Below are 16,577 nucleotides of genomic sequence, written 5' to 3' on the forward strand. Positions count from 1 at the left end.
GAGTATCTTATCCACAAGTAGCATATGACTCGTATTACACGTTTCGTTTGATTATTTATACTATAAACATGCGAGTCCACTACAATTAACTATAAACATTCAGCCCAAATGATTGGCACAACAAATAACTAACTATATGGCCCAACTAATTTTCTTTTGTTGTTGTAGTACAAAAGCCCAAACCATTTAACCCTTTCTTTTCCTCATTTCTTTCTTTACTTGTTGGTTTAAGTTCCAGATAGTAGGCTGAGAATTTTATTTTATTTTATTTTATATACATACAAACACGATGGAGGGGAATAGTGTCAGGCACCTGACTGGCACTTCCTCATTGGTCTACCCAAGTTATGAATTTCCCATTTAAATTTATAGCTTTGTCATTAGTTTTGGTTTTTTTCCTTCTCCTATCCAAATTACGATTTTGCCCCCAGTTACAGTTTTGTCATCGCTTTTGTTTTCTTTCCCCTGTCAAATTACGATTTTGCCCCGATGTAAAGTTACAATCATGCCATTTTTTTTGGACAAAACTATAGCTGCCTGGCACTATTCCCTATTGGTCCAACCAAGTTACGATTTTGCACCGCTTAAATTTACAGTTGTGACATTAGTTTTGTTTTTTTCCTTCTCCTAGCCAAATTACGATTTTGCCCCGAGTTGAAATTTACGGTTTTGTCATCGCTTTTGTTTTCTTTCCCCTGTCAAATTACGATTTTTCCCCCGATATAAAATTACAATCATGCCATCGATTTTTTTTGACAAAACTGTGACAATGTTTTTTTTTTTTCCAAAACTATGGTGTAGTTTTTAATTAGTTGAGTTGGTGTAATATTTATTTGTGTCAGGCGGCTGCCTGTCACACGTTTATTTGTCCTGAAAAATTATAATTTTTCGTCAGTTTAAAATTATAGTTTTTCCGTCATTTTAGTTTTTTTTATCAAAAGTATGGTACTATTTTGTTTTAATTGGTTGACTCGATATATATATTTTTTAAAATCGTGTTATGAGTAGTATGGACAGGTAACCGAAACACAGACGTACATACTACGAGAGAGCAATATTCGGCTTAGTGCCCCGCAATTTGGATAGGGCAAAATCTAGTTAAATAAACAAATGGATCAAAAAAATAAATTAGCCAATCTTTAATGCAATTCATTTAAACACATTAAATTACTTTTTATAGTTGTTTCACTCAGTTCATTGTTTATTTAATACAAACATTATTGTAATTAAAGTATATTATAAAAAAAATTTATAACATCAAATAATTTATTTCTTCTCTTAAAATCACTCTTATTAGATATTTTACACATGTGTAAATATAATAAAAATTTACGCATGTGTAAATTTTATTTATTTACGAATTCACGTAAAGTTAAACGTGTCAATCAAATTTGTAACATTGTATTCGAATAATAATAATGATAAGTAAAAAAAGTTGAATTTGAATTGTTTTTTACCAAGTTCTCGCGATTTTTCATTCGCTCTCAAGGTTCTCACAATATTTAGCGTTTTCATTTAAGCACCGAAATTTTTTTTAGAAAAACTTAATTTTTAACATGTTAAGTTGAATTTTGAAAGATTCAGAAACTTATTTGCTATTTGTTCCTTTTCATTGGGAGGGCAGAATTTCCTTTCTACCATATTTTTGAACTCCTCCCATTCCATGCTATAAATTTATCACTTCCTCTTGACTAGAGGATAGTGTTCCACCATTCTAAGGCTGCGTTTTTAAACAGATTTGAAGCAAACATTATCTTATCTTCTTCAGCACACTTGCTTATTTTCAGAACAGCCTCAGTTTTCTCTATCCAGCGTAGGGCTGCAATGGGTCCTTCATTGCCTGAGAATTCTATTGGTTTGCAGGACCAGAATTCTTTATAAGAACAACCATATGGCATGGTTCTTCTTCTTTTGGGAATGGGCGCTTGAAGTAGACCTGGCAAATGGGTCGGGTTGGGTCGGGTCGGGTCATGGGTCAAAACGGGTTAGGGTCAAAATGGGTTCGGGTTAAAACGGGTCAATTAAAAAAAGGGTTGTTTTGGTTCGGGTCGAAACGGGTTCGGGTTGAAACGGGTTCGGGTCGAAACGGGTTTGGGTCGGAACGGGTTTCGGGTCAGAACGGGTTTCGGGTCAGGTCGGGTCGGGTTAGTTAAAAAAATGTTTTTTTAAAGAGATTGTTATTGTACATCAAGGGGCAGTTTTGTCAGGTTAAAACGGGTCCGGGTTGGTTTGGGTTGAGAATGGGTTCGGGTCGGGTCGACACGGGTCAAAAAAATGTATGAGCTGTTAAAACGGGTCCGGGTTGGTTCGGGTTGAGAATGGAAATCGCAGCATCATAGAGTGCCAAAGCCTCAGCAAATCTCCCATTTTTATAATCTTCGTTACCCAAGATCTTCAACCGCTCTGGATCCATTCGTGTAGTAAGAAGTTGGATTTACTGGTCATCTTTTACAAATCTAAACAAATTCTTTCTTTTTTTTTGTGAAATCTTTCGAAATCAATGTACCAGTTCAAAATGTTCGAAACTACAACCTGAAAACAAGTTCAAAATGATTGATTTTTTTATCGAAAATCAATGCAACAGATCAAAATGAACAATAATCGATCTGAGACAGATCAAAAACTTGTTCAAAATTCACCTAAAATCAATTAATGCAGTTTATAACTCGTTGAAATCACACCTAAACACATTGAATCAGTCTGAAATACACATACAATATACCGAAACTTATCGAAAATCAACTGAAATTGTCCGAAATTCGACAAACAACCTGCAACTTTTATTCAATTTTCTTATTCCTCTAAAGAACAACTTATCTAATCTTTCTTCCTCGTCACACACTTTCAAATACTCAACAAATAAGTACATATGAATGCTTTACAGATCTGAACAACAACCACTACTTAGACCAGATGAGATCTGGAACTTCAATTCAAATACACAATTAATTCAGTTCACCGAAAATGGTTGGTGATTTTGTGTGCCTAATACTTTTATGGTTTATCCCCTTAAAACTGTCACAACAGTGACCATTCATTCATAAAGATGGAATTACATAAAGACTTATATTACTTTAGATATTAAGCATAATTTTTGAAGTATGAAGCATTGAATTTACTCTTAGGAGTGATTTAACCACTTGACTCATCACGACATGAAAAATAATTAGGTTTTCGATTTTTATGTTTAACCAGTTTAATAAACGTGTTGTGTTTAGATTTACATGTTTAATTAAACGGGTTATGTTTAGATCGACTGGTTTAAGTCGTTTAATTAAATATGTCGACCCATCAACCCGTTTAATAAAACATATTAACATAATCGCAACTTTCCAGTAACAATCTCCTTAATCGCAACTTCCGTATCATAAACCATATGCCTCGCATGCCACACCACAGAAAACGAACCCGACCCGAGCTGTTTCCCAGCCACATACTCCCCAACCAATCAAGCTCTGTACGAACACGGAACACTGACTCATCATTTACCAAATTACACAACAACAACCCCTAATTCCAAACTTATTGTTCAACTAAATCATGAATTCAAAAACAGAACAATCTGTATCATAAGAATATCCATCATATTTTGACAAGCATTAGCTAAATCATGAATCACAAACTAAAAAACAGAACAATCCTAACTCTTAATTCGAACTAAAAATCAATGAATTTCAGTAGATCCGACTCAAGCCTCCCTCAACTGTAATCTAATCCGCACATACCTCGATTGATGAATGAGTTTCTACGGTTCTGAAGCGTATGAATGTAAGGAGGAACATCGATGATAAACAACGAAGTACCGGAGAATGAAGATGATGTACCTCGTACGAAAGATGATGAAGATAATGCTCTGCGAGTACTGGTATAAGATTCTAATCCTCTATGAACGTCGATGATGAAGATGATGTTCATTGTTCAGTATTTAACCCGTGGTTTCTTCTATTTAAAACCCTAATGACCCGTATGGACCCGTTCTTCTAATTCTATCAACCCAAGTGGACCCGTGAATATTTTTTAAAGTTTTAGAATTACCCAGTTGGACCCATTAATCATTAAAAGAAAGCCCAAATTGACCCATAGTAAATTAAAAAGGACCCAAATCAACCCATATTTATTCATGCGGGTCATGATTGCCCCCTAGCTTGAAGTATGGGTCCATTGTTCACGCTGTGTTCCGATTCACTTGGTCGTTTACTGCTATGCTTACTTTTATTATTCGCTTCTTGAACCGTTTGAATAATAAATGGCATCGCATCTATAATTCCTTGTGCCACTATGTGTTGAACGGCACTATTATCCATTTGGTTTCCATTGTTATTGTTGTCCAGATTCTCATTAACCACGTTATTGTTACTCTGGTTATCGTTATTCAGATTATCTTGATTTCCCTCGTCAGCCATCCGAATTTTAAACATTTACCAAATATTAATATCACAAATAATATTTGAATATAGCCAATCACATGACAAACACTTTTTGGTCAAAAGCGTCGAGCATTGCGACTTTTACTCTATTTATATAGTATGCATCATTACACACCAGTACTGAAATTTAAATTACAATACCGACTGAAATGTAATGTTACAATACTAATAGTAGGCATCCGTAGTTTTTTTTTCTAACACATACACACATATATTATTATATTATATTATATTATTATTATTACTACTACCGTTCCTGCCATCACATCTACTGATATGGATTCATCCAAAAATCCATATTACGCTCATCGTACTTCCATACGAGGCGTTCTCCCACCTGTCGCATTCTTTCACTGCTTTCTAAAATTTCCTCACCAAAAGTCCTAAGTTCTTGGACATTTTCTGCACTCATTGGGGGTGCAGGTTCTAGGACTGGGTTTGGAATCTGTGGTGCGGGTTCCGGATATGGAGGCATAGGGGCCTGGTATGGGTATGGATTCTCTAAAATCTCCCTAACATATGCATCACTAATGTTGTAGGGATCTTGAGGATCTAACCCTGGGTAAGCTCCTAAGTTGGGTATTGGCACATTTTCTTGTATTGGGTTTTGTTGCACGTAGTCCCTAACATCGTCCCACCAGGGGTCGTAGTTGTTTGGGTCTAGGGGATTTGATGCAGATACCCTAGGTATCTCCTCCGGGTTGAAATCATGCATTTCTACTTGATTTCCAGGGTGTTCTATTTCCATGGGTTGGTCAGGAATTTGAGGTTGTGGTTGGGGTGCTAGTATTTGTTCCAGGTTTGGGTCAGCAGCAGTGGTTGCTAAAATATGGATATTAGCTATGTCACACCCCGAATTATCAGAGCATGGCGTGACTGGACCGGTATCTTCATTGCACAGCGGAAGCAAAAGGCTAAGACTTCTAAACAATGAACGCCGCTAAGTACTCGAATTCCCATGGGTTCTCCTATTCCAACCGTTCCATATTTTTGAAAATGCAACCTGAGAAAGAACATGCGAAAAATCAACGTAAAGTTGAGCGAGTTCATAGTTTGTTTTGAAAAGATTTAAAAGAAATCTTTTTTGATAACCGGTTTTAAAGTTGTTGAGAAAATATAGTAAAATCATTTTCTTTGCATGATATATGAGAACTGTGAGTCTAGCCCACGAGAGTGTTTGTGCATTGCACGAGAGAGAATGGGCCAAGCCCAAACGAACCTTTGTAAGCAGGATCAGCGCGTCCTCTTACTTAGGCATAATTTGAAAAACGTTACCAAAGTTTATAAATCCATGTATTTCTGAGTTTCCATCAAATGAATCTTATGAACATATGAAAGTTTTAGTGTTGTAAATGGGTATGTAAAGCGTCTATGAACAGGTTGATTGTTAATGTTTCGCGAGGACATTAACGTATGCGGCGACATAGGAAGTACTCAACCTGTGTAGACGGTTTTTAGTGTCGAATCACCTCGACTGTGTCGAATCACCTCGACTGTGTGAATCACCTCGACTGTGTCGAATCACCTCGACTGTGTCGAATCACCTCGACTGTGTGAATCACATCGACTGTGTCGAATAACCTCGACTGTGTCGAATAACCTCGACTGTGTCGAATCCCCTCGACTGTGTCGAATCACCTCGACTGTGTCAAATCACCTTGACTGTGTCGCCCGTACCCATTAGAAAATCATGCACGTTTCGTAAATATGCGCGCGTTTTGTAAAACCGGTATGTTTGATCGAAATCATTCGTAAACCATTTAAGTTCCTTGAAATTCATTCGCAACACGGTTTAGAAATATGAGTTTTCGTTCATCGAAAAGTTGTTTATTTTTGCAAAACTTGCATGTCTTTCCACCCCCGAAAACATTTGTAAAAATGTAAAACTAGAAAAGGTGGGGGTTATGAACTCACCTGGATATTCCTGTGCAAAGCTAGCTTAGTGTGATTCCGTAGTGTCATTCCAAGAACGTGAAGTAGCTAGCGGCAACTACAACATTCCTACGAAGGAATACTTATAAGTTTTCTAATTTAAACGTAGATAAGCTACGTGTCCGAGCTCTACCGAATCATTAGCTAAACGATTCAGTTAAGGTGTTATCTTGATTTAGAATAACCATTCTATGGTTAATTGATCCCGTTTATAATCGGGGTAAGACTAAGTGTCGAGATCGACTTAGTTTTCGAGTGATTTTGGACATATATATTTATATCTATAAATATAAAATATATTTACATAGTTGTGTTAGTTGTCGCGAATAGAAGGCGTAGATGGATAGTAGTACGACTTCTCGTAGTTTTCGTAAACTAGTAGCTCGTGTTTTATCGAGACATTATGATTTCATTTTATACGTCATAAAGCGTCATCTAAAATAAATATACTTTATATTTATTTCGCGAAAATACTTTGATAGGTATCGCTTATACAATAGAAACATGTTTGGTATTTCGGATTTTTAACGAAACTCGGGCAGAGTTTCCTCTGTTTTTTTTTTATAACCCTGACAACACAAGTTGTCGTCATTTTGTCAAAATTCAACCATCTAATAATATTACAACCCAATGTAATAACAATGTGTATAGTTTTCGCCAAAAGTATCAAAACATGATTAATATCTAGTCGAAGCGGGTCGAGCTCGGTCGCGTATCTAAATATAAAACCTATAACTATATAATTAGAAATTTCGCGTCGAATTAAACTTTACCGAATCTTCGTGCCGTTTCGTCGAACAGCGTTGACTGACTTTGACCCGGTGTTGACTGTGGTTGACCTGAGTTGACCAGTTTGACTGGTTTGACCGAGCTTGACTTGTTGACTGACTTCGGCCGGTTGACCGAGTCAACCGGGTCGAGCCGAGTTGAACCGAGTCGACCCATTTCATGAAACCCGAACCAAATCTGACGTGAACCCGAACTAAACCAAGTCTGATCCATGATGACTTCTTAACCTGTTGACCTGAGCCCCAAATCTGACTTGAACCAAAACCCGAGCCACGGTTCTGAAGTAGTGAACCGGAATCGCCTTTGTTCCATGTAAACCCAACCCAAGACCCGAAACAACATAACCACTACCACTGTCGCTGCCGGTGCCGCCGCGCATCGGCTTGGTTTTTCTAGTCGTCACCACCCAACCCGATCCCAGAACAAACCTAAACCCGAAACACCTCCGCTGCCACGTCGCCGTCCTCACCTGGGACAACGTGTTTGACCGGAAATCAATCGGATCTAAACAGATCTAGAAGATGGAGGAGATGAAGACGAGTTTAAGGCACTTACCGGAGAGAAAGGTCACGAACCGCGGCTGCTAATGTTGAACTTCTACCACCGTCGTCATCTTACCCGAACCGTCGCCGCCTTCTCTCTCTCTTTCTCTCTCTCCGGGTTACAGGGGTGTTCGTGTGATAGTGGTGCAAGGAGGAGGTAGGTATCGCGTGTTTGGGGAGCGTGGTTGGTCGGAATGGCGTCGCCGAAGAACAATCTGGTGGCCGGATTGTTGAGAAAGAAGAGGGAGAAATAGAGTGTTATTGGTGGTGGTTTGAAGATATTGATTCTTGAGATCCTACCTTGTGTTGGATAAAAAAAATGTATGTTACTTGCAAGAAAACTCACGTAATAATTAGGGATGGGGGAGCCGATTTGGACAGATCCTCAAGCAAGTGGGACTGTTCATTTGACTTATATGGTAAGACACTCAAGTTGGTAGAGCATGGTTCTAGTAAAAAAAAAAATCTTCATGTATCATGTTTTTAAATTGGATATAAAGAGATTAACAAAGAATAAAAAAAATTGGCATGGGAAAGTAATCAGCCAAGAGTATGGAGTCGGTGTGGAAAAAAAAAAAAAGAGGTGATCTGACCATCTATTATTTATTATGAATGGCCACTGTTAAATCAACAAAGCACATCAAATAAATAGCATGGTATTTATATTATTCTATTCTTGCTTGTAATATAAATATGATGATGAGATGATAGTGAATTTATCAATTCTACGTTCATATATCATAAACCCTTTTACATAATTCTTTAGTAACTTTTTTATATATATTCTTTTATAAAGTTATGTACCTTATATAAATGGTTTTATTATATGAGATGCATCATTTAGAGATTTAGATCGCTATAGGTTTTAAAGACTTGAAAATTGACGAACATCACAATATACGTTACATTGCGTATCTAATCTTTGTGAACGTAGACACGCATTCAAACTAAAAAGGTTTATTTAACTATATTTAAATGTGTATATATCAATATTATGCATCATAGTAACTTGCGAAATGCCTCCCTATCATTTTGATCGTTAAATCACATGCGTGTGTGTTTGTCTGACTCGTTCGTGTGTGTACTAGTAATTTCTAATAATCACCAATGCATATCTCGTAAAAGAATATATGACTTTGCTGGACATATGGCGACCTAATTAGTCGAAATTAAGTCTAATGCACGTTTACAGAATAAAACATGATTTGTTAAGTGTACGAATTAACCTGAAAATTTGTCGGTTGTCACATTCTCCCCTTGTTACTGAAATTTCGTCCTCGAAATTTAGACTATGTTATCTTCTCAAAGTTGTGTCGTTTCACAGGTAAGTCTGAATAACACCAAAGTAAATGACCGCCTAATCGAATCAAGACTTATTCAGATTACGTGAATGTAAGGACATTTTGCATCAATGAGAACCCAACGGTTCAGCTGAGTTTGTTTCTAGAAATCGACGTCAAGTAAACGAAGTGTAGTGATACTATAACCAATGTGAGTAAGTTTACAAGGGTCCAACAAAAGAGAAATTTTGACCAATAGAATTCCAAATGAACGTTCACAATATGCAAACAATTTTTGAAACAACAGAATATAATACCAACGGAATCTAGCGTTGGTTGTTGTATAAGTGAAACTCGAATTCAACAAACTCAAATGAGTAGAATCGTAAAAATGATTTATCAACTCTTGAACCATTAAATGAATAAAATCAACGTGTTGCAAGGATACACCGAAATGAAATACAACCGAACCTGGTATATCATCGTCTTAATACATAATTGAATTAAGACTATTTAAATGATGTGTCAAACGAAAAGCATAAATAGTTACGCATGAAACGGCTGATCGTGATTAGCACAAGCTACAAGTTTATACCGACACCACAAGGTGTCGTAGTGAATGAAACAATTCAATAATAGCGGTGATCAAACAAGTATCACCGTGTTTGAAATCGAATGAAAGGTTTAACGAAATAATTACGAATAGTTGCTCCAAACAAATTACATAGGATTTTTAATTGAAAATGAAACAAATAAATAATGTTTTCGAGCGAAGATGAAAAGCAATAAATATCACAAAATGTTCGCTCAATGGTGAAAGAACCGTTAAGAGGTACACCGAAATCTGACATGAACTTGTGTACCATTATCTTAATACACGATTGTATTAAGACTGCTTTAATATGACAATTAACAAAACGGATTTAATATAAATAAACAAATAAATAATTTATTAAATCCGTACATGATGTGTGCAAACGAGATTAGCGCAAGCTTCAAATTTGTGAGAACGTCACCACAAGGTGATCGTGATCAAGGAAACGATTCAATGAAGTCGAAGACCAAACAAGCATGTTATGGTTCAAAGCAAATGAAGTGCTTGTTAGGATTATTTTGAATATGATGGCCTCAATCCATCATATGGAATTTTGAATCGAATATATATTACGAGCAAGTTCCATCAATTGAACTTGGTTGAAACATATTCCAACAATGAATTCATGTATCAATAAGAAAGTTTCGACATGGTTACAACGAAAAACCATGTATGTAGCTTGAAAGGAAATGAGTTTCAACAAGTTCGTTGACCCGATATCAAAGAGTCAACGTTTTGCAATAATACGATTATCCAAATCACAATGTAAAATTCGACACAGCGAAATAATATTGAACGTTGATAAAGCAACAATTTCGAGCGAAGCCTCATGCGTAACGAACAACACATGTGTAACATATGAATTTGTCAAGAATGAAGCAATTAAGTGTTCGTTATCATGAAAGAAAATCTTTGTGGTGCAACGATCATTAGGGGGAGTAGAAATGCAAAAATCTACTCATTATATGCAAGAAGTCGAAATTTCAACAAAAGAAATTTAAGGACTTTACCTGGAAGTTCACGTGATGATTGGTTGTTATGTGACATTACCATGGAATGTTGTACGTAGCATAATCGCCATGAATGAAGTAGGGGGAATGCGAAGACGTGTGACTTCTTTTGCAGCGCCCATAGTTGTGAGTCTCATTAGACCTAGTATCGATCGTTATGAAACCTTGTTTCAACGTACCTCAGCATGATTTGTGTTGCTTGCAGGATCACTTGGCAAATTGCCGCATTTCGATCCGTAGTTCTCCCGCTGACAGGATTAGCATCGTTGTTGTCGTGACCATTTGTGGTTTTCCCCAAGGCCTTGCCTCGAAAATCGTGTGTGATGTACTTCGACGTCCACTGACGTATAGTTTAAGTTTCATGTATACCTGTTCACTAGCGTTTCGTTCTGCGTAGAATATGATGTGCTCCGACATCCGTTGATGTATAATTTGAGTTTCATGTATACTCGTGCGCACTAGCATTTCGTTCCGCGTAGGTTACCTGCTCTGGTAAGTAAGATAGCATAGACGACATAATATAATGGCGTTTGCGCGAGTTAATAGTCGCAGTTTCTAAGTGAGGACCTCTAATGAGTTTTGATATAAGCTTTCCAAAGGTCCTAAATGCATGTTATTGAAAACTCTCAAAGTTTTGATTTTGTGTGTAATTGTTTCGTGTACCGTGTACAAAACACAACACTTGTGTATGTTTAAAATCAAAACAATTGGCTCATTATTTTTGGCAACGGTTGGAACCCATATTCGAGTACTAGGCGTTCTGTGTGTACTCAAAGACTTAACAATCTAAGTCCCCAGAGATAAGTGAGGTTAAAGCCTAGGTATCTCTACACAGAAACCTAATTCGCTGAAACCAATAGCTCTGATACCAATCTGTCACACCCCGAATTATCAGAGCATGGCGTGACTGGACCGGTATCTTCATTGCACAGCGGAAGCAAAAGGCTAAGACTTCTAAACAATGAACGCCGCTAAGTACTCGAATTCCCATGGGTTCTCCTATTCCAACCGTTCCATATTTTTGAAAATGCAACCTGAGAAAGAACATGCGAAAAATCAACGTAAAGTTGAGCGAGTTCATAGTTTGTTTTGAAAAGATTTAAAAGAAATCTTTTTTGATAACCGGTTTTAAAGTTGTTGAGAAAATATACTAAAATCATTTTCTTTGCATGATATATGAGAACTGTGAGTCTAGCCCACGAGAGTGTTTGTGCATTGCACGAGAGAGAATGGGCCAAGCCCAAACGAACCTTTGTAAGCAGGATCAGCGCGTCCTCTTACTTAGGCATAATTTGAAAAACGTTACCAAAGTTTATAAATCCATGTATTTCTGAGTTTCCATCAAATGAATCTTATGAACATATGAAAGTTTTAGTGTTGTAAATGGGTATGTAAAGCGTCTATGAACAGGTTGATTGTTAATGTTTCGCGAGGACATTAACGTATGCGGCGACATAGGAAGTACTCAACCTGTGTAGACGGTTTTTAGTGTCGAATCACCTCGACTGTGTCGAATCACCTCGACTGTGTGAATCACCTCGACTGTGTCGAATCACCTCGACTGTGTCGAATCACCTCGACTGTGTGAATCACATCGACTGTGTCGAATAACCTCGACTGTGTCGAATCCCCTCGACTGTGTCGAATCCCCTCGACTGTGTCAAATCACCTTGACTGTGTCGCCCGTACCCATTAGAAAATCATGCACGTTTCGTAAATATGCGCGCGTTTTGTAAAACCGGTATGTTTGATCGAAATCATTCGTAAACCATTTAAGTTCCTTGAAATTCATTCGCAACACGGTTTAGAAATATGAGTTTTCGTTCATCGAAAAGTTGTTTATTTTTGCAAAACTTGCATGTCTTTCCACCCCCGAAAACATTTGTAAAAATGTAAAACTAGAAAAGGTGGGGGTTATGAACTCACCTGGATATTCCTGTGCAAAGCTAGCTTAGTGTGATTCCGTAGTGTCATTCCAAGAACGTGAAGTAGCTAGCGGCAACTACAACATTCCTACGAAGGAATACTTATAAGTTTTCTAATTTAAACGTAGATAAGCTACGTGTCCGAGCTCTACCGAATCATTAGCTAAACGATTCAGTTAAGGTGTTATCTTGATTTAGAATAACCATTCTATGGTTAATTGATCCCGTTTATAATCGGGGTAAGACTAAGTGTCGAGATCGACTTAGTTTTCGAGTGATTTTGGACATATATATTTATATCTATAAATATAAAATATATTTACATAGTTGTGTTAGTTGTCGCGAATAGAAGGCGTAGATGGATAGTAGTACGACTTCTCGTAGTTTTCGTAAACTAGTAGCTCGTGTTTTATCGAGACATTATGATTTCATTTTATACGTCATAAAGCGTCATCTAAAATAAATATACTTTATATTTATTTCGCGAAAATACTTTGATAGGTATCGCTTATACAATAGAAACATGTTTGGTATTTCGGATTTTTAACGAAACTCGGGCAGAGTTTCCTCTGTTTTTTTTTTATAACCCTGACAACACAAGTTGTCGTCATTTTGTCAAAATTCAACCATCTAATAATATTACAACCCAATGTAATAACAATGTGTATAGTTTTCGCCAAAAGTATCAAAACATGATTAATATCTAGTCGAAGCGGGTCGAGCTCGGTCGCGTATCTAAATATAAAACCTATAACTATATAATTAGAAATTTCGCGTCGAATTAAACTTTACCGAATCTTCGTGCCGTTTCGTCGAACAGCGTTGACTGACTTTGACCCGGTGTTGACTGTGGTTGACCTGAGTTGACCAGTTTGACTGGTTTGACCGAGCTTGACTTGTTGACTGACTTCGGCCGGTTGACCGAGTCAACCGGGTCGAGCCGAGTTGAACCGAGTCGACCCATTTCATGAAACCCGAACCAAATCTGACGTGAACCCGAACTAAACCAAGTCTGATCCATGATGACTTCTTAACCTGTTGACCTGAGCCCCAAATCTGACTTGAACCAAAACCCGAGCCACGGTTCTGAAGTAGTGAACCGGAATCGCCTTTGTTCCATGTAAACCCAACCCAAGACCCGAAACAACATAACCACTACCACTGTCGCTGCCGGTGCCGCCGCGCATCGGCTTGGTTTTTCTAGTCGTCACCACCCAACCCGATCCCAGAACAAACCTAAACCCGAAACACCTCCGCTGCCACGTCGCCGTCCTCACCTGGGACAACGTGTTTGACCGGAAATCAATCGGATCTAAACAGATCTAGAAGATGGAGGAGATGAAGACGAGTTTAAGGCACTTACCGGAGAGAAAGGTCACGAACCGCGGCTGCTAATGTTGAACTTCTACCACCGTCGTCATCTTACCCGAACCGTCGCCGCCTTCTCTCTCTCTTTCTCTCTCTCCGGGTTACAGGGGTGTTCGTGTGATAGTGGTGCAAGGAGGAGGTAGGTATCGCGTGTTTGGGGAGCGTGGTTGGTCGGAATGGCGTCGCCGAAGAACAATCTGGTGGCCGGATTGTTGAGAAAGAAGAGGGAGAAATAGAGTGTTATTGGTGGTGGTTTGAAGATATTGATTCTTGAGATCCTACCTTGTGTTGGATAAAAAAAAAATGTATGTTACTTGCAAGAAAACTCACGTAATAATTAGGGATGGGGGAGCCGATTTGGACAGATCCTCAAGCAAGTGGGACTGTTCATTTGACTTATATGGTAAGACACTCAAGTTGGTAGAGCATGGTTCTAGTAAAAAAAAAAATCTTCATGTATCATGTTTTTAAATTGGATATAAAGAGATTAACAAAGAATAAAAAAAATTGGCATGGGAAAGTAATCAGCCAAGAGTATGGAGTCGGTGTGGAAAAAAAAAAAAGAGGTGATCTGACCATCTATTATTTATTATGAATGGCCACTGTTAAATCAACAAAGCACATCAAATAAATAGCATGGTATTTATATTATTCTATTCTTGCTTGTAATATAAATATGATGATGAGATGATAGTGAATTTATCAATTCTACGTTCATATATCATAAACCCTTTTACATAATTCTTTAGTAACTTTTTTATATATATTCTTTTATAAAGTTATGTACCTTATATTAAATTAATTTAAACAGTATTGAGGGCGATTACAATGTTTATATCCACCAAATTACTCATTCAGTACTGTCAATCCTGACTTGTGGGTCATATTACACATTGGCTAACTCTTCGTCCAATGGTAACGTTACTCACATTTTGTATACAAAACCCCAACATACCGGCAGTAATTGTAGAATTACAAAGACTCAATCACTGCTAAATTGCATTGTAAAAAGGTTAAGGTTTTGTAAAAACTGTTAACAAAAAGGAGATTACTCACATTGCTGTTTTAGGTTATTCTTTAGGGTTTCCTGGTGAATATCTATAATTTACACAAATGCACGTGTGTTAGTATAATAACCCATTTTAACATTAGTAATACCCTCCCCGAGACGGCATTCCAACGACTACGTCGGGCAGAACCACGACAGCTGTTACGGAACCCTAGATCAATCGGGCAGAGTATCTAATACGTCTCCAGGGGTTATAATACTTACATCGTAGCAGAACCTCGCTAATTAGGGGGTATAATGCCCGGGTATAATAACGCCACTACATAAATTTAGAAAGAAAGAAAGAAATGAACGATCGGATTGAAGGCCCGTTGCCTTCTATTTATAGGGCTGTAATCGCATCTTCACGCGGCCCGCGTGAGGAATAGGCCAAGCTTACGCGGCCCGCGTCAACGCTGGGTCAACGCGTAGCTTGGCTGGGTCAGCGTATAGGTCCGCCACGATGATGACACGTGTCACCACCGGGCTGCGCCACCAATTGGGACACTAGCGGCCAGCATTAACTTATACGAAATCATACGCGGCCCGCATGAACTAAAGATTTCAGCGGAGTCCGGTTACACCTTAATGCGGCCCGCGTTAAGTTGAGGTGAGGTCTTACGCGACCCGCCTCAGCTTAATTTTTAGTGTTTTTAATTTATTTTATATATTATAATCTATTTTGGGCTCGGTTTTCACATATGGGGTGCATATAAAGACATATTGAGACATTTCAAGATATATTAGGGTGTCGAAAAAATTTATGAGGGTGTCGGTTTATGTTAGGGTTGTTATATCCTCCCCACCTTGTTTTAGAGCTCGTCCTCGAGATCTACTGGAACAAGTGTGGATATTTCCTTTGCATTTCTGATTCAAGCTCCCATGTGTATTCAGGTCCTCTTTTGGAGTCCCACTTTACTTTGACCAGAACTAATCTCTTATGTTTGAGATTTTTAATTTTCCTATCTTCAATTTGTAGAGGTCTCTCTACAAATTTGAGTTGTTCATTTACCTCTATATCTTTAAGAGGTACTATGAGTGATTCGTCAGCTAGGCACTTTTTGAGATTAGATACATGAAATACATCATGTATTCCTGCCATTTCCTCTGGCAGCTGTAGCTGATAGGCTACAGGTCCTATTCTTTTAATAATCTTAAAAGGTCCAATATACCTGGGACTAAGCTTTCCTCTTTTGATGAATCTTACTACTCCTTTCCAAGGAGAGACTTTTAACAATACTTTATCTCCTACTTGAAATTCCAATGGTTTACGTCTGTTGTCAGCGTAGCTCTTTTGTCGATCACGTGCTGCTTTTAGTCGTTCCTTGACTTGGATGATTTTGTCAGTTGTTTCTTGTACTATCTCAGGTCCAGATAATTGTTTTTCCCCAATTTCTGCCCAACAGACTGGGGTTTTGCACTTTCGTCCATAAAGTGCTTCGAATGGTGCAGCATTGATACTTGTGTGATAACTGTTATTATAAGAAAATTCTATTAAAGGTAAGTGATCATCGCAGTTACCTCCGAAATCGATTACACAAGCTCTAAGCATGTCTTCCATTGTCTGAATTATTCTTTCGCTTTGCCCGTCAGTTTGAGGATGATAAGCCGTGCTTAAATTCAACTTAGTTCCCATTGCCTTTTGGAAGCTTGACCAAAAA

At 37.9% G+C, this 16,577-nt stretch overlaps 2 long non-coding RNA genes across 3 annotated transcripts; both read right to left on the minus strand.

Moving 5' to 3' along the window:
• Positions 1-4,475: 4,475 nt before the first annotated feature.
• LOC118487962 lies at positions 4,476-8,245 on the minus strand. Of its 2 annotated transcripts, XR_004883021.1 has the most exons (4): positions 7,704-8,245; positions 7,133-7,617; positions 6,342-6,428; positions 4,476-5,430 (listed from the first exon to the last, which is right to left on the minus strand). It is a non-coding gene; the product is annotated as an uncharacterized LOC118487962 (long non-coding RNA). The 2 variants fall into 2 exon arrangements; XR_004883020.1 differs by having other exon boundaries at positions 4,477-5,430; positions 7,133-8,245.
• A 3,311-nt stretch (positions 8,246-11,556) lies between these two features.
• LOC118487963 lies at positions 11,557-14,551 on the minus strand. Its single transcript, XR_004883022.1, has 3 exons — positions 13,293-14,551; positions 12,502-12,588; positions 11,557-11,609 (listed from the first exon to the last, which is right to left on the minus strand). It is a non-coding gene; the product is annotated as an uncharacterized LOC118487963 (long non-coding RNA).
• Positions 14,552-16,577: the final 2,026 nt, after the last annotated feature.

Source organism: Helianthus annuus, chromosome 16 (assembly GCF_002127325.2).
Source record: "Helianthus annuus cultivar XRQ/B chromosome 16, HanXRQr2.0-SUNRISE, whole genome shotgun sequence".
NCBI classification, from domain to species: Eukaryota; Viridiplantae; Streptophyta; class Magnoliopsida; order Asterales; family Asteraceae; genus Helianthus; species Helianthus annuus.